Source organism: Eupeodes corollae, chromosome 3, assembly GCF_945859685.1.
Source record: "Eupeodes corollae chromosome 3, idEupCoro1.1, whole genome shotgun sequence".
NCBI lineage: Eukaryota > Metazoa > Arthropoda > Insecta > Diptera > Syrphidae > Eupeodes > Eupeodes corollae.
Genome location: NC_079149.1, coordinates 60959906 through 60983543, shown reverse-complemented (window position 1 = coordinate 60983543; position 23638 = coordinate 60959906).

The following is a 23638-nucleotide window of genomic DNA, read 5'->3' as shown; positions in this document are numbered from 1 at the left end:
AGACATTTGGTCTGATGTATGTGAAGAATCAATTTGGCCTTTTGTCCTGGGGTTTGTTCATGGTTGTGTTTATTCAATTGATAAATAATGTTCAATAGAGATAAGACACTTTTTTCTTTACTAATTAACTATATTTTATCATAATGACAGCATGGGACAAGAAAAAATAAAGTTTATCAAGAATCTATCCTTCGTTATGGAATCTTTATTTATATAAATGCTGTATGTGTTATTGATTCAAAAAACTCAGAACTGATTATTAGTTTAGCAGTTTGCCAACAAGACTCCATAAAAAGGAGGTCGAGTTATGAAAAAAGTTACTGTATTCCAAATAGAGGTACTAGTGAAATTTGATGGAATCGGCTTAGTTGATAAACTACAGTTGATATTCAAATTGATACTTAAAAAGCTGTCACAAAAAAGTTCGATAGTCATTTTCCAACCAACTGATAACTTCCCATCCCGTCTGTAGATTTGTCTTGCTTAAAAGATTTTAGGGTTGGGTTAAAAAAGTTGTTAGTTGAATTATTCTTAAAAATAAAAAAAAAATAGGAGAAATAGAGAAAAATCTTTCAAGTTTTTGAAAACGAATAATTTTGCTTTCAAATCATTGTATTTGGAGTCAAATAAAGCATTTACAAATCTATGCAGCCGTAAAAAACAACTTTTTCTCAACAACTCTGCATTAAATCTTGTACAGAGCAGATATCCTAGAGTGTTTTGGACTAATGTGCGTATTTTAAGTGGGCTCAATAAGCCGCCTGTTATTTGCATTAGTGCCGATCAAATGGCATCGTATTTCGAAACACTTCTACTGGCGAATCCAAATCAAATATCTATAAGCTTTGCGTTACCGTTCATTCACATTGAAGAGTTAGATGCTCCATTCTCCATGCATGAACTGCTTCTTGCATTAAATAAAATGAAAGACAGCAAAGCTCCGGGTTTAGATGGCATCCCGACTGAGTTTTACAAAAATGACAGCTCACAATTTCTTGAACATATTTTAGTTTTGTTTAACAGAATTTTTGATAAGAAAGATATCCCAAATTCTTTCCGATCTTCATCCACCTCTGCAATTTTTAAAAAGGGTGACCCAAACCATCCTGAAAACTACAGGGGAATTTCTGTCCTTAGTTCACTCAAATTCTTTACTTAAGACTTGCTACTTGGGCTGAAAGAAATAATAAAATAAGCTGTTTCCAAGCTGGCTTTCGTGCTAATCTTGTTGCTAGACGCTTTATAGACAAGAAAACAAATCTTTATGCATTTTTCGTTGATTTTAAAGCAGCCTTCGATACCATCAACAGAAGCTCATTATTATTTAAACTTTCATGTATCGGTCTATCAACAAAATTTATAAAAATTTATGAGCAACTTCTCTCAAATACGACAGCTGTGGTTAGGTTAGGTTAGGTTAGGTTATAGTGGCTGTCCAAGATGGAAACGGACACACTTAGGCCAGTTTAATGGGCCATTGTGATACCACATGAATCTTGAGGCTTCCTCCTAAGCTCAATGGAACCAGCTTGAGTACCTTACGAAACGTGAGAGGCTGATTATACCGATATGATTTAGATCGTTTAGATCGTTAAAGAAGAATTCTCCTAGGTACTTCTTGCGTTTTCGAGCTAGAGCAGGGCGTGTGCAGAGAAGATGGAGAACCGTTTCTTCCTCTTCCTCATCCATACAGCTTCTGCAAAAGTCATTTGAGAATACGCCTAGTCTCGTGGCGTGCTTTCCTATTAGACAGTGTCGGGTTATGACACCTATTATCGAGCTGTGGTTAAAAATGGCATGAACACGTCGAAACAGTTTAGGTCAGAAACAGGTGTCCCACAGGGTTGAATTTTGGTTTTCTCGCTCTTTATAAATGACATTGAAGATAATATACCAACTGGTGTTGTTTTTGGTGATCTAGTTATCAAGGTGCTTATTTATGCGGATGACCTTGTTATTTTAACTGATAATCCTGTGACGCTTCAACTCCAAATTAACAAGTTAAAACAATATTGTGATTTGTGGGACTCTCAAATAAATACTGCAAAGTCTAAGATCATGATATTCAGACACCATAATCGCAGTGCACGTAATGACCGTTCTTGGAACTTGAGCGGTTCAAATATAGAAGTAGTGAACACAATCTGAACTTTCGAAGTCATATAAGAGATACATTGGGCGCAGCAAGAGCAGCTATTAACTGTTTGTGGTAAAATTTTTTCAATAACAAAAATATAGATCCGGCTTTGAAATTTAAAGTGTTTGATTCAACCGTTAAAAGCTGCCTTTGCTATGAAAATGAAGCTTATGGCTACATGAAATTAGAAGAAATAGAAAGTATCCAAAGATATTTCTTCAAGCGAATCTTTAGACTCCCATCTAATACCCCCAGTTATGCCATATATGTTGAGTTGGGACTTCCACCAATTTTTTAAAGAATCTAAAAGCGAATGTAGACTATATAATCAAAGTCATGCAAAGATCTAACAACAATTTGCAGAAAGGGATTCTCCTAACAGCGTTACGTTACAGATACACACCTTTTAAAGATTGGAACGAGTTGGCCTCAGAACATAACTTTCCTTTGACATTTTGTTTGGATAATCTAGATACGTGGAGGAATGAACTTAACGATTGTATTTCTGTGATAGGTGACAACATTTTTCAGACATTTCTCAATCGGGCAAGGGAGTTCGAATCTAGATCATTATACAGTAAACTTAATTTCTCTTTGGGGGAAGCAAATTATTTTCGAACCGAGTTCACTTTTGTTGAGATAAGTCTGATATTTAAGGTTCGCACGGAGATGCTTGAGCTTAAGTATAGACCTCACAGAAATGATATAAATCCTAACTGTACATTATGTAACCTCATTATGTCCGATCTTACAAGAGATCCGGCGTTTCTACTTCAATAAGAGCTTCCTTTCATTTGAGGACTTTTTGGGAGTTTTGAATGGTGAGGGTGGTTGGAAACTTCTTATCCCTTTTTTCTCTGAAGCTGTTGCGTATAGAAATTCATTTGTGGACCTCTAATGTAATGTTCATTCTAATATAATTTTGTTTAAGCTAAACTAAAAGCCCGTTTCAACGTTGATATTGAAAGTCTTTTACTGCTCTTAAATTGTTTTAATGTATTTTTTATGTATCTAAATATCAATGATTAAACCTAAAAAGTTACCAATAAGCTTAACTATACCAAACTAATATTAATTTCAAGATATATTTTAGAAGTTTTTGTTTTTGTTAAACTGAAAGCCTGCAAAATTTGTTATTTTCAAATCAAATAAATCGTTCAATCTGGTATACTTAATCATAATCAGTATCTTAATTTTAAATTATTATGTTAATTGTAACTTCTCTCTCAATGTTTAAAATTTAGATATAACCGGCATACGGCTTAATAGCCATGCTTGTAAATCTTTAAAATGTAAGTGAGCCTGTATTATTTTTGTGAAGAAAAAATAAAGATAATAATAATAATAATTATTATTCTTAAAAATTTATGAATTACCAACAATATTTTTCATATAAGGAAATAGTTTAGTTTGAAAATCTAGTTGTGTCAAACAGATTCTTAGTCGAAAGCAAATTTTTACCAATTTAAGCATTTCTTAAATTTTTACAAAATGAATGAACGAAATTAATTTTTACCAAATTTTTACCAAATTCGCGTACTATTTCTTGTAAATTTTAATTATTTTTTATGAAAAACAAACTGCTGGTTTAAACAAAAAAAGTACTGAATATAGAAAACAATATTTCCTGTGAAATGAAAAAGTTTGAAGACAATGTTTTTAATTTTTGAAAAGCTATTTTGTTATATTGTAAGAAAAAAAGAAAATCCTTCGTTTCTTTGGTGTTATCGAAGGGAAGGGATTACCGAGAAAGTAATTCCTTCTAATGGAGAGTGCTGGACATGTACATAGAAGGTGTTGGACCGTTTCCTCTTCCTCCTCGTCCATGCAGCTTCTACAGAAGTCATTTGCCTCAGAGCATGTCTTATACTTTGTCTGCTCAGTGATATCAAGCTTTTTGACCGTTTTAAGTCAATACTTGGCCATATTTGCTTGGTTGCTAGGCAGGTGGTACTTTGTGACCATCTAGCATTTGTCTCTATGGCCCGGCACCTAAATGAGGTGAATGTTAAACTGTTCCGTCATCTCATTCAGAGATGATTGACAATCGTGGACTGTTCGAGAGTTTGTGGAGACAGACGCGAGAGATTTAAGAGCGGCTTGGCTGTCTGAGAAGATTCGTATATCCTTACAAGATATAACGTTTTCTTTGAGCCAGGATAGTGCTTCTTTAATTGCCATTTCTTCTGCCTGGAATACACTACATTGATTGGGAAGTCTATAGGATAGACTGAGATTCAGTTGTTCTGAAAAGATACCACTTCCAACTCCGTGATCGGTCTTTGAACCGTCAGTATAGAAGTGTACCGCATCGTCTTCCAGGGGTACCTCTTCTTCCCAGGAGGATCTTGAAGGGATGGACACATGGAAACTTTTACCAAATACCATTTTTGGGGTGGTATAGTCTAAGCGATCTGGGATAGATCTGAAATTGTCTAGAATAGTAGTATGTCCAGTATTGTTACTGGTCCATTGAGAGATGGCTCTAAGCCTTACACATGAGTTGGTAGCCACCTTTTTAGAGAAGATGTCTGGACTTTGATGAGCTTATAAAGATTTACCATCTTGTCCAGTGCTGTCCACCATACGACAGCTCCATAAATGAGTATCGGCCTCATTACCGAAGTGTTTAGCCAGTGGGTTATTTTTGGGGAGAAGCCCCATTTTGATCCTATGGCCTTTTTACAAGTAAAAAAGCGCTACAGTAGCCTTTTTGACTCTTTCATCAATATTTGCTTCCAATTTAGTTTTTTGTCTAAAATGAGGCCCAAATATTTAGCTTGATCGGAAAAGCTTAATGGTATTCCTCTAATCTTGGGTGGGTTAATCTGAGGAATTTTATATCTGTTCGTCTAATTCTGTTTTGTGTGGGTTGACGTCCAATCCACATTGCTTAGCCCATTTAGTTAGCCTGTTTAGGGCATTTTGTAGGAGTTCCGAGAGAATTTGGGGGTGCTTCCCAGATACGGATATCGCAACGTCGTCAGCATAGACAATCACCTTAAAACTCTCTGCTTCCAATGCTGTAAGTAGGTTGTTTACTACCATGTTCCATAAAAGAGGCGCAAGGACTCCACCTTGGGGAGTGCCTCGATTCACCGATCTGGTGGTAGTAAAACTTCTCATGTTAGAAATTATTGTCCTGCTTTTGAGCATGAGACTTATAAGATCTATGAGTTACTTCTCTGATTTCAGCTTATCCATTGCTGTTGTGATCGCCTGGTTGCTGAGGTTGTTAAAAGCTCCTTCAATATCTAGGAACGCTACCATATTATATTCTTTGTATTCGAGGGAATGTTCAATAGTACGTACCAGCGAGTGAAGTGCTGATTCTACTGATTTTCCCTTAGAGTAAGCATGTTGAGCTGTGGAAATGAGACATGGTTTTAAATTATGTCTGATGTAAATTTCAATCAATCATTCCAAGGTTTTAAGAAGGAAGGATGATAGGCTGATTGGTCGTAGATCTTTAGGGTTAACGTGTGAGGGTTTCTCTGCTTTGGGAATGCAGATTACTTTTGCCATTCTACAGGCTTTGGTAATATATCTCAACCTTACACAGCTTATCAGAATGATTTCCAATGGTGGAATGATCATGTCTGAGCATTTTTGTAGTTCGGCCGGCATGATTCCTGGAGATTTATATGGATCAAAGCTGTCTATGGCCCATTGCAGTTTTTTCCGCGTTATTAGATCAACTAAATCGCTTGTATAAGCTAAAGACTCTGATGTTAGGTCATTGATTATGTTAGAGCTACCTGGAAAGTTGGTGTCTAATAACAGATTAAGAGATTCTTCATCTGTGATAGTCCACGTGCCTGCTTCTGTCTTAAATGTAACTTACCGAACATTTTAGTTACTCGACCAAACTTCCATTTTTCCCCCGATAAATAATCAGGCACTGCTACCCGCTGATTGATAGCAAATTTTGGTGCTCTTAACTGTCTTGGTTTGACTTTAGTTGGTGATGTTGGCAACATCAAATCAAGTTTTGATCTTATTTCAAAAGATTTAGATGGTGTGGTGACCGAACTGTGTGTTGGTCGTACTCCTTTAGCCTCGGGTCGCGTTGATTGGCAGTTTGAGCAATTCATCACCATTGCCTCTATGTCTTTATCCATGTTAGCCCACCAACAATATCCACGAGCAAGAGATTTCATTTCGGTCATACCGAAATGTGCAGAATGTAGCTGGTTAAGAACTCGATTTCTTAAAGTTGGTGGCATGTAAACTCGTATGTTTCTCATCAAACAGCTCCTCTGTAGTGCAAATTCGGTTTGTTCGATTCCAAAACGATCTCTTTTTTCGCATTCTTGATCAAATTTCAAAGCTTGAATCAATTTTCGAACTGTTTCGTTTTTTTGCGTAGCATCTGCCAATTCTACTACTGACACTGGTCCCACTCTATAGAGACTTGCGTCCGTATATTTGTCGTTTAACTTCTGAAAACGCACGTTCACATTTGCTGCAACAGATAAACTTTGTATCGTTTTTTAGCAAATTATTTATTGAATATAAAATTGTACTCAAATTTTGTAGGAAACGGCCATAATAATTTATGAGTCCAATAAATGATCGCACCTCATCCTTGTTTTCATTTTGTTTCATGTCTTCTATGGCTTCAATTTTTGTCTTAATCTTTTTAATTCCATGACAATCGATGACATAACCACAATACTCAATCTGGTCAACCATGAACTCGGATTTGTCTAAATTGTTCCAAACGAGTCAAATGTATGGCATCATTCGGTGCCGTAATCTTTACGTCATCTAAAAATACCCTGACTCCATCTATGTCACTCAAAATCTGTTCCATCAGACGTTGCCATTTCGCAGGTGCGGATGCAATACCGATCATCATTCGTTTCGGCATATACAATCCCTTATGAGTGTTCAATGTTAGCAAACTTTGGTCGTCCGGATGAATTTCAAGTTGAAGATTTGCTTTTGAAAGATCTATTTTAGTAAATTTCTTACCTCCAGCCATTGAGGCGAACAACTCATCGATTGAAAATAGTGGGTACTCATCGATAAACAAAAAAGAGGCTGGGATGCGACGCACACTGATAACTTCCCATCCCGTCTGTCGATTTGTCTTGCTTAAAAGTTTGTCTATATGTACTCGTATCAATTTTTACCAAATTTGCGAAAACAAGATTTTTTGAATATAGTAAATTAAAGCCAATATCTCAAAGTTTTGGAAAGATATTTGAGTCGAAAATAAATGTTTATCAAGTTTTATGCATTTTTTTAGGTTTTTATTTTTTGTAAAAAAACTGTCAATTCGATTTTTCTCAACATTTTTCAAAATGTTGAAAACCATAATTCTTATAAGATAAAATAAGCTTGAAGCCTAAATTTCAAGTTTTTAAAAAGATATTTGAATCGATATTAAATTTTTACGAACTTTGAGTAATGTTTTTTTTAGATTTTTATTTTTTATAAAAAAAACTATCAATTAGATTTATCTCAAAATTTTATTAGATGTCAAAAACATTATTCTTCTTTGCACAAAATTGTTTTGGAGATGAAATCATATTTCAGTCGTAAAATTTTGGAGGGGACAAATTTTTTTTTTCAGTTTTATTGATTTATAAAAAAAACCGTTATATTGATTTTTTTCAAAAAATATACTTGTTTGGTATCACGTTACAATATATTATATAAAATTTAATTCAAGTCTTTAGCGTTTTTGGTTCTTAAGATATTTAGGGTTAACCAAAATTTTCACCTTTTTTTCCCTTTCAGCCCTTTCTGCATCTTTCTGCATTATTATGTATATAACAATATTTATTTGAAGTTGATATCTCTTCTGGCTATGGACGACGAAAAAAACGTCGCGAACGTACGGACTTACTGACGTGATTCCAAGTGATTCGTGGCTCCAACACCCGACCTTCGCTGTAAAACAGACCTTCTTCAGATGTCGTTTTTGTCCACAACCATGACACACTGAGTCTCCAAATCTACATTTATTCGTCAAATGACTTGTATCTCCACATCGAATGCACTTTCTTACAAATTTGGTATTAGCTGGAGTTTTCTTTCGGTTTTTCTCTTTGACGAAGTTAACATCGGCTTCCTTCACCTTCTGAATTTCAGCACGACCTTTTTCAGATAATTCAATGGATTTGTCCAATTCTAGGGCTACATCTAACGTCACACATTTCTTTTCCAAACATCGATTCTGACTCCGTTGGTTTCGTAATCCAAAAACAAATTGATGCCAAAGTGCTGTCTCCAAATACGTTCCAAACTTGCAAGTCACCGACAGTCTTCATAACGGAATGTTGAACCCATCCACCGTCTCGAAATCCTTTTGTTTTTGAAGATGAAATCTATAATTTTCCATAATTTCATTTGGTTCAGGATCGTAAATTTTTTTTTTTGACAGGAGGAAATCTTCAAAAGATACTTGGCAGTATTCGACACCAAGTAGTGTGAGACTTTTAAGCACTAAAACCACCTGTTCATCAGGACCAAACTTGAAGGATCGACTTCCGATTTTTCTCTCTTAATTTTGTACAATCACTTTGGGGGAAGTTTAAACTTTTAATACTTTCCCATGTTTTTTTTAGACCATAAGCTCATGAGGCTTGGTTCTTCTTAATCTCCGAACATGGTCTCTTATATTCAAGACGGACTCCATTTCAGAATTAGTATGACTTTGCAGTCTCTGGTTGTGCGATACAGCGTATTTTTTAACAACTTCTGTAACCATTTCTATGTAGATCGGTATTTCTTATGGACTTTGTTTTGGAATTTTTTGATGATTTCGGTATTTGTTTTCTTTGTACAGCCCCATAATTGGATTCCATAGGTCCAAACAGGCTTTAGTACTTGATTATACAACATTATTTCGTTTTGGATTGATAAATCAGAGTTGTTACCAAGCAACCAATACATTGTTCTATATTTCAAGTTTAGTTCTTCTCTTTTCTTTTTGATGTGCTCTTTCCACTTAAGCTTTGCATCCAAAGTCATTCCAAGGTATTGGCGTAAGGTACAGCTTGATTATTAATGATTATTGGAATATTGTTTATCTTTTTATTTGTAAAGTTTATAGGTGAAGATTTTGTTTCATTGAGTTTGATACGGCATTTTTCGGTCCAAGCTCTCACTGTGTTGACGGCATTTTGTAGTTTTACTGCTGCCTTAGAGACACATTTGTCGGGTACCAAAATTGCGATATCATCTGCAAAAGTAGCCATTATGGTGTGATTACCAACTGGAATATAAGTAAATACAGGGTAGGACCTAGGACACTTCCTTGTGCTACACCGGCTTCTATTTTGTTTAATTCCGAGTTTTCTTGATCGTACTTTACTCTAAACAATCGGTCTGAGATGTACGATTTTAATATTTCAAAGTACTGCCTGGGAAAATCCCTTTGCAGTTTGTACTCAAGTCCCCCATGTCAAACCTTGTTAAAAGCTTGAGAGACAGCTAAGAAAATAGCTGAACATACTTGTTTTTCTTCTAATGCTTCTTCTATTACATCCGATATTCTACGAACTTGGTCTATCGTGGAATGTTTATTTCTAAAGCCAAACTGATGGTTTGGGATTACCCTTCTTTCTTCTATGATTTTGCTTAGTCTCTTCAGAAGCAGTTTTTAAAAAACTTTTGCAATAATTGGTATAAGCGATATTAGTCTGTAAGCCGTCACTTCTGTAGGTGGTTTACCTTGCTTTGGTATGCCAATTACTTCAGCAATTTTCCAATGGTGTGGGACATACCGGTGCTTAAGGCATGCATTTATTTTGTATTGGAGTTTTATGAAGGCTTTCAATGGCATTTCTCTTATAACCTGAGCAGTAATTAGATTGTAACCTGGTGATTTTTTATTTGATAGTTGATGTAAAAACACATACTTTTTATTTCTTTAAGTCCTATAATTGGTATTTCACTTTCGTCTATCTTATCAACAAACTGTGAGCTATTTTTAGCCGCGTTTGATGGGTATGGCTTAAAAACAATCGCAAGATGTTTAGCGAAAAGGTTAGCTTTTTCTTTCGGTTACCGATCCATTTCCCATCTTGAGATTTCAAGGGCGAATTTTGTGACTGCGGTCTTTTCAGGCGTTTGTTTTAAACGTTGTCTTATCATCTGGAAATCTAGTATTTTGCCATTTTCTTCTTTTCTCTATTATCAACTCTAAAGGATATTTTATTTCATTTTGTCTTCTATTAGAAAATGTTGGAGTACTTTCTTCAGCAGCCTGTTGCACATCAGCAATAAATTGTAATCGTAAAATGCTGTCAAGGTTTAGACGATTTCTTCGTATGTCTTCTCCAATGGTTTTGCAGGTGAAAGTTTGTTGGAAGCAGCGTTTCCCGTATAGTGTAAAATGAGGTGAACTTTTTTATTCGTAGCGTTGTCAAACAGAGCGATAGCCGTTTCGAGAAATATACAGTATATCATACTGTTGAGTATTAGATACTAATAGTTCCTTGTTCAGATACCACATATTTGACTCGAAAGTAAATTTTTACCAAGTTTTAGTATCGTTTTTTTTGTTAGGTTTTTATTTTTTTGTAAAGAAAACTGTCAATTAGATTTTTCTTAAAGTTTTACTAAAAGTTGGCAAAAATATTTACCAAGTAAATTTTTACCAAGTTTTAGTATCGTTTTTTTTGTTAGGTTTTTATTTTTTTGTAAAGGAAACTGTCAATTAGATTTTTCTCAAAGTTTTACTAAATGTTTTCAAAAATATTTTTAAATAGATAAAAGTATCAAACTACTTTTACCTTTTCAAAAATATTGCCAATATCTCAAGTTTCGAAAAGATATTTGAGTTGAAATTCAGTTTTTACCAACTTTGCGTAGTGTTTTTTTTTTAGGTTTTTATTTATTATGAAAAAAAACTGTCAATTTTAATTTTCTCAAAATTTTACCAGATTTAATTTTTAGTCATTTTGTATTCGTTAAATTTTCGAGGTAACAATTTTTTTTTTCAGTTTTTTTGATTTATAAAAAAACCATTGATTATTGATTCGAGAGATATTTAGGGTTAACTTAATTTTCGCTTTTTTATTAGACTGCTACGGTAAAAAAAACACCCTTTTCAAAAATATTGCCAATATCTCAAGTTTCGAAAAGATATTTGAGTTGAAATTCAGTTTTTACCAACTTTGCGTAGTGTTTTTTTTTTAGGTTTTTATTTATTATGAAAAAAAACTGTCAATTTTAATTTTCTCAAAATTTTACCAGATTTAATTTTTAGTCATTTTGTATTCGTTAAATTTTCGAGGTAACAATTTTTTTTTTCAGTTTTTTTGATTTATAAAAAAACCATTGATTATTGATTCGAGAGATATTTAGGGTTAACTTAATTTTCGCTTTTTTATTAGACTGCTACGGTAAAAAAAACACCCATGCAGTTTTCTTGAGGACCCTTTCTGCATCTTTCTGCCTTATTATCTGTATAATAAAATTTATTTGAAGTCGATATCTCTTCTGGTTCTTGAGCTATGGACGACGAAAAAACGTAGGGAATGTACAAACGTACGAGCGTTTGTTCAAACACACGTACAGACATCTTTTTAAATCTTTTAATTCGACTCTAGGGACCTTGAAATGTCGAGAAATGTCAAAATTTTCAATTTGACAAATCGTATCTATTACAATAACTTCCTCTGGTATGTTAATTAACATTTGTGAAATTTTAAGTACCCATTTATCTTTTCGAACCCTTTTTTATATTGTAAAACGTCATTTAAATGTTTCCTTACATCTTTATTAGAAGTCTCGGCCTCTGAATCTTCATCAAGATAAAAATGATAACAATACAATAAGAGTTCTCAAAGGATAAAACTTTTGTCTAACATTCAAAAGGAACAATGAACCTGACTTACACGTTTATGATGATTTAAGATTTCTCTTTACAAACGAAGAAAAAAAAAAGAAAATATCCCAAGGCACATTCTCTTTCAAGCTTTTTTTGTTTGTTATTTATTGATGCAAGCAAACATAAAAAGATTCTCAGGTGAGTTATAAAATTCCATCTTATATGAATATTATGTTCGCAACTCTAAAAGTATCTTTTTGAAACCTTCCTGCGAAATAAGGCGATTCTTTGATTAAAAATTCCATCCACACATCCGTAAAATATGTCTTCAAAACAAACTTAAGCTTTTATGAAGGCTTTTCTTTTTTTTTCTATAAAATACTTGGGGAAATGTTTTTCGCTAAGGAATTTTAAGAACGCAGACAAAAATAAAATTATGAAAAACTGTAAAAAAATGTTGCATGCATTTACCCTTATGGCTAATTTAATAACATAGATTGTTTAAAACTATGAAACAATCCATTCAGAATGAGTTTCTATATTTAAAAGTATTTACAATTTACTGGGAAATATGCCAAAAGTATGGGAGACGTTTTAAAATTTTGTGCTTCGAATAAAGGGTGAACTATACGTTATTTTATTTCCTTGTGATTTATTTGTTGTATGCCAGTTTTAATAGATGGAAATTTTCCAGTAAATTTTATGAGCCATTAAACGGCTGAATTCAAATGTCGTTGGGCTGTAAAATATTATTTTATTACTTCGGGCACAAAATGTGCGTTTACCTAAATTTTTAGAATTTAAAGGTGTATGTTTAGATATTTATTTATGTTTGTTTGCGCATTTATGCATCTGTAGGTATGTTCTTTCTGGTTCGATTTTTTTTTTCGCTCAACAAAATAATAATAAAACAACCATCATTTTTAAAATTATTGCTTATAGTACATTCAAATTTTCGGCACATTTCCCAATAGTTGTTAAATTACATTTTCCTGATGTAACTCAACTTCCGAATCCTACTAGCTTTGATAAACTTAAATGGTCTGATCACCATGCACTTCTCTTTGAACCTTAATTTCCACTAGCTTCTTCAGCAACCACTCTCTATTGAAGAGACCTTCGATAGAATATCTGAAGTCATTAAACTTTCGGCCCTTTTGTCCAAAAGAGCGCTCATACGTTTGTATATGCTAATAAATGGTTTGATAATGACTGCAGAAATCTACGAAACAAATCTTTTGTTTATTTAAAATTTTTTAGATTGACAAACTCCCAATTTTTTAAAAATAAGTACGTGGAACATAATACTTACTTACTTATTTAAGGTGGCGCTACAGTCCGGGCGGACCTGGGCCTCAACAGACATGCGTCTCCAGCCAGCTCGGTCCCTAGATAGCTGTCTCCAGTTTCGCACTCCAAGTTGGTTGAGGTCCCCTCCCACCTGGGTGCGCCACCTGAGTCTCGGTCTTCCTCTACTGCGCCGGCCGTCCCTCTGGATTGGCTTCGAGGACCTTCCGGGCTGGAGCGTTGATGTCCATCCGCTCTACATGACCTAGCCATCTAAGCCGTTGGACTTTAATTCTGCTAACTAGGTCAGTGTCGCTGTACAGCCCGTACAGTTCGTCGTTATATCTTCTCCTCCATTCTCCATCTATGCGTACGGGACCAAAAATCACCCGAAGAATTTTTCTCTCGAAGCATCCTAAGACGTTCTCATCTTTCTTTGACAGGGTCCAGGCCTCAGCGCCATAAATGAGAACCGGGATGATAAGTGTCTTATAGATGGTGATTTTAGATGCTCGAGAGAGGACTTTACTTCTCAATTGCCTTCTAAGTCCAAAGAAACAGCGATTTGCAAGAGTTACTCATCGTTTGATTTCAGCGCTGGTGTCGTTGTCTGCATTAATAGCGGTGCCTAGGTAGACAAAGTCCTTCACTACCTCAAAGTTATATCCATGGTCACGTTTTGTCCAAGACGTCGTAGTTCAGTGTCCTTTTTTGATGACAGCATAGACTTGGTCTTGCCCTCATTGACCACTAAACCCATCTTCTTCGCTTCCGTCGTAATGCTCAAAAACGCTCCACTGACATCACACTTTGATCTTCCAATTATGTCAATATCATCTACGTATCCGAGTAATTAGATAGACCTTTGGAAGATTGTGCCTCTAGTGTTGACGGTTGAGTTTCGCACAATTGTTTCCAGAACGATGTTGAAGAAGTCGCATGACAGTGCGTTGCCTTGTCTAAAACCATTTTTGACATCAAATGCATCGGATAAGCTTGACAGTGATGCCAAAACAAGTCATTGCTCGGTAGAGCTCTTCCCTATAGATGCTGTCATACACCGCTTTAAAATCGATAAAGAGATGGTGAACATCGATTTGAAGCTCCTAGGTTTTTTCCAAGATCTGCCGTAGTGTGAATATTTGGTCGATAGTGGACTTTCCTGGTCTGAAGCCACACTGATAAGGACCAATCAGGTTGTTGACGAATACGGCAGAGAGAACCTTATACGAAATGTTAAGGAGACTGATGCCTCTGTAGTTGGCACAAGTTGCTGAGATTCCACTCATCGAGTATGCATGCTCCCTACCAAGTCATCACCTGCTGCTTTGAATAGTTCGGCAGCTTTGTTTGACTTAAGTTTAGATATAGCTATCTTCACTTCGTCAAGGTCGGGTAGGCGGAATTGTTGATCTGCGTCGCCGAGGTTAAGTGTTTCTATCTCCCTTACAGCAGAATTCGGTTCGTCATCGCCGTTATATAATTTGGAGAAGGGATCTTTCCATATTCTCAGCATCGACTGCGGTTCTACTACGATGTTCTCCTGATCGTCTTGACAGGCTTCGGTTCGTGGCTGATACTCTTGCAAGGTTTTTTTTACCTTATGGTAAAATTTACGAACCTCATTCCTGTTGAAGCCGGCGTTCCTCTCTCCTCTTCTGCTCGTAGAGGTCGCGAGCAGCTCTAGTCCTTTTGCGCAGCGCCGTTTTGTATGCCTCTTGTTTCGCTGCGTGCGCTTGCCGGCATTCGTCGTCAAACCAGGGGTTTGCTGTGGTGGCCGTGTGAAACCTAACACTTCAGAGGTGGCATCTCTGATGGCTGCAAGGCAATGTTGCCACTGGTTTTGAATGCTTAATGCAGCTAGTATAGGACTCCTTAAGAGGTTATTAGAGACTTGATCGGAAAAGGATATGGCAGTCGCTTGCGATTGTAGCCGTCTAACGTCGAATCTTCTCACAGTACTTCCTTGTTTTGGCTTGGATCGGGATATCCGTAGACGTACGTTGGCTACAACGAGGTAGTGGTCCGAGTCAATGATGGCCTCTCGTAATGTTCGGATATCCTGTATACTGGAGAAGTGTCGTGCGTAGATCGCAATGTATTTAATCTGGTTGACGGTTGATTGATCAGGAGATTTCTATGTCCCCTTGTGGATATTGAGATGTGTGAACTGCGTACAAGCTACCAGAACGCGGAATATAGTAGAGATTATAAAAAATTATGTCTATCTAAAAAGATAGATTATCAAAAAAAAATTGGGCAATGAACTCCAAATCCTTCTGGCAAATTGTAAACGAGCTGGGTGGGCGTAATCAGGGTATGAAGTACTCTCTAGATGCTGAGACGCTAGCTGCTCATTTTAAAACTCTGCTCTCAGCTTACGAATACCTTCATACCTTCGATGATGAGCTACATAACTCTGTAGTAAATGAGCTGGATTCTGAGATCTCGCTTGTGGAATTGGAAGCTCTCGAAAATGAAAAACAATAAAACACCAGGTACGGACGACGGTATACCAGTGGATTTCTACAAAAACAGCACTTTTGAATTTAAAAATTTCATTGTAACCTTCTTTAAAAGATTGTACAACGACGATATCGCTCGAAGTAGTTTCAAGAAATCCGTTATTTTTGCAATTTTTAAGAAAGGTGATGCAAATACGCCTGAAAATTATAGAGGTATTTCGGTATTAAATACAGTTCGAAAAATTCTTTTTTCTTCCATTCTGAATGGAAGACTTATTAGATGGATTGAAAGTATTTATCGTTTGAGTATTTTTAAGCCGGTTTCCGGCCAGGTTATTCTACAATGGACCATGCTTTCGTTATCTCCAGTATCGCTATAAAGTTTGTTGAACGGAAGAAGAAACTATACACTTGCTTTGTTGATTTTAAAACTGCTTTTGACAAAGTCAACAGAGAGGCTTTAATTTATAAAATGTCCTGCATAGGGGTATCTCGCAAGTTTTTATTAATGTAGGAAAATCTAATTTTCGCATCAAATGCAAGGGTATGGGATGGTTATGATTTCTCGAATAGTTTCGAAACAACAGCCGGTGTGCCGCAAGCTTGTATTTGGAGCCCTTTACTGTTTTCTCTCTTCATTGATGACATTTGTGATCATCTTCCTGGTGGAGTCTCTTTTGGTAACAGCATTGTCAAAGTTTTATTATATGCCGACGATTTGGTTATGTTTGCCGACAATCCAGTTTCGCTACAGATGCAAATTAACCGACTTTGCTTATTTTGTGAGACTTGGGGGCTGCAAATAAATGTGCAAAAAACGAAAATTATGATTTTTGAAAAAAGGCAAACAAGAAGACGCTCTGATGAAAAGTGGTCGCTCAATAACACTGTTATCGAAATAGTCCAGGAATTTAAATACTTGGGTGTTCTTCTTATCCACAATTTAGATTTCGCTAAACATGCTAAAATACAAAATAAAGAAGCCAATTTGGTACTAAATTTTATGTGGCCTAAGTTCTTCTCCAACTCCAACATTGATCTGGTATCTAAATATAAAGTCTTTACTGCAACAATAAATACATGTTTGTGCTATGGTGCGCAAGTTTTCGGTTTTTTGAACCTAGATGCTTTCGAGAGCCTTCAAAGCCACTTCTTTAAAGGCTTGTTTCGTTTGCCTAACTCAATTCCAAATAACGCCATTTACGTAGAGTCACGCATCACCCCTATTTATATAAAAAGGTTAAAGGCTAATGCGGATTTTAAAGTGAACTGTGCCTTCACAAAATAATTTTGAAAAAATTGCTGCAATCGAATGCATCTCCGTTTAAAGACTGGAACCAACTCGCAATAGCAACAGAATCTTCCCTCAACCTTTCGAAAACCAATGTTGATGACTGGCAAGCGCATTTCGCTGGTGTTATTGCTAACTTTGACCAAAAGTTGAATGTAGAAAATCTTTTTAGTGCATTGTTTAGCGAAAGTATAATTTTTGTCGTTTTTACGACACTTATATTCTTAAAATTCGGGTTTTAATCACAGTTCTAACTGAATTCACTTGATGTGTTTAATTACACTACTTATGTGTGTCAAAATAAAATAATATGCAAAGAGTCTGTTTAAAAGTACCTATATAAGATTTAAAAATGTGACTGTAAAATAAGTTTGTCTTCAAAGATATAAATGCCATTTGATTTGTCAAAAAAACCTACATTTTGCAATTTTTTTGTTTGAAAATCGTTAGACCGGTTTTATTTAAATTAATTTTTTTATATATACAAATTGTCAATTTTTTCTTACAAATATTTTTGCTATGCAGATGTTTGGTGATTGAATAGAAATTTAGTCTGGACGAATCATCATCATATATATTATTTTGTTGGTATGTCTCCCTTTTTCGGCTCAAATACGGAACTAATTTTTACAAAAAGGGTCAAAACAAAGAGAATGTTCCATATTGTATTTTATTAAATATTATTCCTTTTTAATATGTTGAAAAACATACCTTTTTATTATAATAAAAATATGAAATACCTTTTCATATACAAAGGAAATATTCGGAAAATATTATGTTAAGGGAAATGGTTTGTGTATTTGAATGAACTTATCGAATACACACCATTTTTTGTCGGTAAAGCCTAGTACATACTTCCTCGTGAAGTGAACGTTCGCCAGTGGAGAAAGTGAACTTTTGACATTGCTCACTGGTACGCACTTGTGAGTACACGTTGTGAACATTTGACTTCAGCTTCACCAACAGTTCCCGTACATTTTGCACGTGAATTGCCCGTGAACGAAAACTCTCCACTTTGTTCTCCACTCAGCTTCACGAGCAAGTTCACGGGTGAACCAAAAACTGAAATTTGTATGGGTTCACGAGATGGTTCACAAGTAAGCCTATACTTGTGAACCATCTCGTGAACCCATACAAATTTCAGTTTTTGGTTCACCCGTGAACATGCTCGTGAAGCTGAGTGGAGAACAAAGTGGAGAGTTTTCGTTCACGGGCAATTCACGTGCAAAATGTACGGGAACTGTTGGTGAAGCTGAAGTCAAATGTTCACAACGTGTACTCACAAGTGTGTACCAGTGAGCAATGTCAAAAGTTCACTTTCTCCACTGGCGAACGTTCACTTCACGAGGAAGTATGTACTAGGCTTAAGCCAGTTTCATCCCAAGACACAACTCATCCTAGGACAACTCATCCCTGAAATGAAAAACAGTTGTAAGCGTACATAACGAAAACAATTGATTGTATATTAAACTAGTTTGTTCAAAGCTTTTTCCTTTGGATAGCTTTATTTAAATTTCATATTAGAAGAACCAGGATGGAAAATAAATTATCTGAAGATAAGAAAGAGGAAGAAAATGTTTGTTTAAATTGTTATAAAGCGATAGCCTATTGGTTGTGTAGTTAGGTAGGGGTCTAAAACGGATAAAGAATAGTTTATTGGCGTGCTCAGCTTCATGCACATAGATAGATAAAGACATGTTAACGATGATAATGAAGAAATGTTATTGGTGGTAAAAGGTACTTACTACAATCCAATCACATTCCTTCATTCCTACAAGTTTCAGGGCAAACATGGAGTTGTTACGTTCAGTTTATTTTTTTCTTTAAAGTTTAAGAGAAACAAGCATACGAACAAGTACAAGAAATTACTATTCATGTGTTGTTTACAGTCAGGCTCTTGTGCGTTTTGGATTTTAGTTACGAATTGACACGTAAGCAGTAGTTATAGAGGTTCTACGTAATACATATAGAGGTATAATTTAAATACGTTGAACAAGTGATTTTAATAGATAATACATATACTCTGTCTGGTCCGTTTCTTTAACTTGTAATAAGTATTTATTCTTTTATATAGGTGAAGGCAAGTAAAATATGTGTGAAACAACCTTTCATAAGGAATGATATTTAAAAAATCATGTATACTAAAGTGCCAAGATAAAACTTCTTGATAGACACATTAAATAGATTGTTGATTAAACATATCATATTCGTTAATCCGATGCAGTGTACCAAATGCATTAATTTGGATAAAAGATAGGAATTTAATTAAAATAATGCGCTCCTTCGGGCTATGCATAGGATTTGATCTGAAGAGATGGGAGGGGGTTACATTTAATGCAAGTAAAATAATTAAACAAAAAAATTAATTCAAAATTCAAAATTTTACGTGAAAAATAAGTTTTTCTTCAAAAATTTAAATTCCATTTTATAAATTTAAAAACCCTTGTTTTTTACATTATTTTTTCGAAAATTGTTACAGCGGTTTTTAACTAATGTTTTATATATAAAATTTTTCAATTTTGCTCTAAAAATATTGTTGGTATGCAGTTGTATAGTGATTGTACATATAAATTGGGTGGCGCAACAGTCCCTTGCGAACTAGGGCCTAGTGACTTATACAACTCTCAACCATCCCTGTTTACGAGTAATGTTGTCATGTTGACCTACTGTTTATATGCCGAATCCGAACGGCTAATTTGAGAAAGCACTTTTTCATGACAAGAGTTACTCTTGGAGAATTTGTCAATTCCTCGCAAGAGGCAGTACCCGTGAAAATACTTTAGATGGCATAGGCAGGGATCGAGCCCTATACCTCTGACATGACAGTCCAACGCACTAACCATCATGCCACGGGTACTACGATTGTACATAAACGCTCTATATTTGAATTTTGTAAGAAACGACTATATAAGAGCTGGTTCAAAAAAAAATTATTGCGGAGAAAATTAAGAATCAAAAAAATTGTGTTTTTCTTACTAAAAGAAGCAAAGTTAAAAACAAAATTTTAAATAAATAAATAAATTGGGTGGTGCAACAGTCCGTTTGAGAACTAGGGACAACTCTCAACCATTCCTGTGTGCTAGTACTGTTTTCAGGGATGGAAAAAACAAAAGAAAATTCCAATTTTCGTTTCTTGACCATACAAATTGTATGGGGGCCACTATTAGTTTTGATCTTAAACAAAAATTAACAAAGCGCCTAACGTGAATCTGCTGAAAACATTAACTTCCAAGTTTGACCTCAATCGACCCATTGGTTTAGGCTGAAGGAGTGTGGACAGACAGACAGAACAGCCGGACGGAATCGCGGGACCCACTTTTTCTACCATCGTAATATCATGTTCAAAAATTTTTTACGAATGCGAAACGTGCCATATAGTTCCTATGTTGCAAGTAAAAAACAACTTAATATCAAATTTGCGACTTCTTATTTCAGGTTTCTTTTTAAGAACCTGAGCATTTGTTCTTCCTCTCAGATAAGACCTCAGCAAACCGCTTTTTTGTAAATATCTTCAAATTACTAACAAATCTTTAGATGAAATCTTTACTTATACAACTTATATGCATAAGTCCTTCTGGATCGTTATTTGTTTATAAATTGTTGCTGATTGATTGAAATAGAGAATGGAATAGATTTCATATATTCATATTATGTTTTTGCTCCAGTCCTCTGTTAAAAGTAGTATTTTCAGTAACAAAGTTTAAAACAGTGCAAAATAAATAATTCAAAATTTAAAGGGGGTCATATCTATTAGCACAATGCGACTTGTTTTAAATTCAAGGGAATTCCTACGAAAATTAAAAAAAATATTTTCTCCCTGGATCCGCCATTGATTTTTAGCAGCAAACAATTGCTTTTTACTGACATCGTTAAAACAAATCCACTCGAATATCGAAAACAGTATTTTCTGTGAAATAAAATAAATTTAAAGCCAATATTTTTAATTTTTGAAAAGCTATTTGAGTCGAAAGTAAATTTTTACCAAGTTTTAGTTTTGTTTTTTTTAGAATTTTATTTTTTGTAAAAAAACTGTCAATTCGATTTTGTTCAAAATTTTACTGAATGTTAACAACAATATTTTTTGAAAGATAAAAGTAAACTAAAGCCAATATCTACAATTTTTTAAAAGATATTTTAGTCGAAAATCAATTTTTAACAACTTTGAGTAATGTTTTTTTAGATTTTTATTTTTTATAAAAAAAAAACTGTGAATTCGATTTTTCTCAAAATTTTATCAGATTTCAAAAACATTATTCTCCGTTTCTCAAAATTGTTTTGGAGATGAAATCATATGTTAGTCGTTAAATTTAGGAGGTGACAAATTTTTTTTTCAGTTTTTTTGATTTAGAAAAAAAAACCGTTAGATAGATTTTTTTCAAAAAATATACTTCTTTGAGATCACGTTACGATATATTATATAAAATTTAATTCAAGTCTGTAGCGTTTTTGGTTCGTAAGATATTTAGGGTTAACTAAAATTTTCACCTGTTTTTCAATCTTCTATGGTAAAAGAACCACACACGCAATTTTCTTGAGAGCACTTTCTGCATCTTTCTACCCTATTATCTGTATAACAAAATTTATTTAAGAACGTTATCATTTCTAGTTCTTGAGTTAAGGAACACGAAAAAAACGTCGCGAACGTACGAACGTATACGTACACAAGCACGCACATACATCTTTCTAAAAATCTTTGACCTTGAAACGTCGAGAAATGTCAAATTTTTCGATTTGACAAATCGGACCCATTACAATAACTTCCTATGGGAAGCTAAAAACAATACTAGAACTTGGTAAAAATTTACTTTCGACTCAAATAGCTTTTCAAAAACTAAAAATATTGTCTTCAAACTTTTTTTTCATATCACAGAAAATATTGTTTAAGATATTCAGTAATTCGACAGTCCTTTTTTTGGTGAAATAATAAAAACTACAAGAAATAGTACGTACATTTGGTAAAAATTGATGTTTGGTTCGGTAAAAATTTGTTTTCGACTAAAAATCTATTTAAAAACTAGATTTTCAAACTAAACTATTTTTTTACATGAAAAATATTGTTGGTAATTTAAAAATTTTTAAGAATAATTCAACTGACAACTTTTTTAACCCAACACAAAAACCCACAAACTTTTAAGCAAGACAAATTGACAGACGGGATGGGAAGTTATCTGTGTGAGTCGTATCCCAGACTCTTTTTGTTTTGGTCCCACCCTGACTGTCCCTAACCTTATACTTAAACCTATGTAAGCCGGGCAAGAGCAAACGCCCTAGACAACTTTAAACTACATTCTCAATTTAAAGCCACCGAAACTATTTCGCCTGCCTTACCCTATCTCTTCGGTCACTATCGGAAACACTCTTACTGAACCGAAGGCTCCGTCCAGTGCGAGGACGTTTCGACTTTAATGGAGTCGCCTATCTACAGTTTTACGGCTGACGTGGTAGATTAGTGGAACCGCCTCCCTATCCTGTATCAGCGGTTAATTCGTGTCCTATTAATAGTGGACGAATTAAAGTACAAGCCCAAATAGTATTTCTGTGTCAAGTATCCACTATTATTAATTTTTTTTTAAATTTGATTCAAAATCCGACAATCTATCTAATTGGGAATTATTTGTTACATTAACCCACTTATTCAATTCTTATCCCCTTAATATTGTTACGGTTTGACAAGAATTCAAAACTAAAAATAATTACCATCTTCCTTTAATTTGTCTCCACTTTTAAAATTATAACTGCCCACGGACAATATTTACAAGATATAACAGACAATAATTAATTTTACCTGCATTCAAAACCCTTGAATTGGAATTCAAGAAAAAAAATCACTCATACACCGTGGATACCTTTCAAATTTTTTTACAACCTTCGGTATATTTGTACGTTTCCCTTAAACTAGCGAGGATGAATTTCAGTTTCATGAATATGATGGAACAATTTATGTCGCATCATGCTTCCATTTTTCAATACAAAAGGACTCAATTTATATTCTCTCAGAGAATCGATTACTCAAACCAACTTTTCATTTTTCCACGTTTTATTTTCACAGTTATAGTTTTTCTTTTCGTTCAAAACTAAACAAACAAAAAAAAAATAAACGGATGACGGAATAAATTGATTCTCCGAGGAAATTCTTTTTATTTTTTATTTCTTTTACATCGTAAAGAAAAAATATAATACCAAAAAAATATTCTTCTTAAATGTTTCATTTTAATACGTAAATTCTTGGTGTTTCGTAATTAGTTTTGTTTTTTTTTTCTTACCAAAGTAAGCGAATTGTGCAAATTGTGCACTTTGAAGCAAACAAATTTAATTGAATTTAACTGCGGTAGTTAATAGTTAAGTAAAACTTTTTTAAAATGCTTAACAAAAAAAAGAATTTAATGGAGTAATTCAAGATTAAATTACAAAATGAAAATATGAAAAAAATCTACCGCTTGATTTTTCTACATCATTCATTTTGAACAATCAGTGTACTGCTTAAATCTTTTCAAACGAAAAAAAGTTGGAGAAATTAAAGCAATTCTAGAGGAAGAAGTTTTGTTTTTTTTGAATTTATTAAAAAACCTTATGTTCAACACATTTTTGCATTTGCTTTACTTTGATTCAAAGTTAAATGATGAAGCGAGAAGAGAACCTACTTTTTGTGTTTTGCTATGAAAAACTTT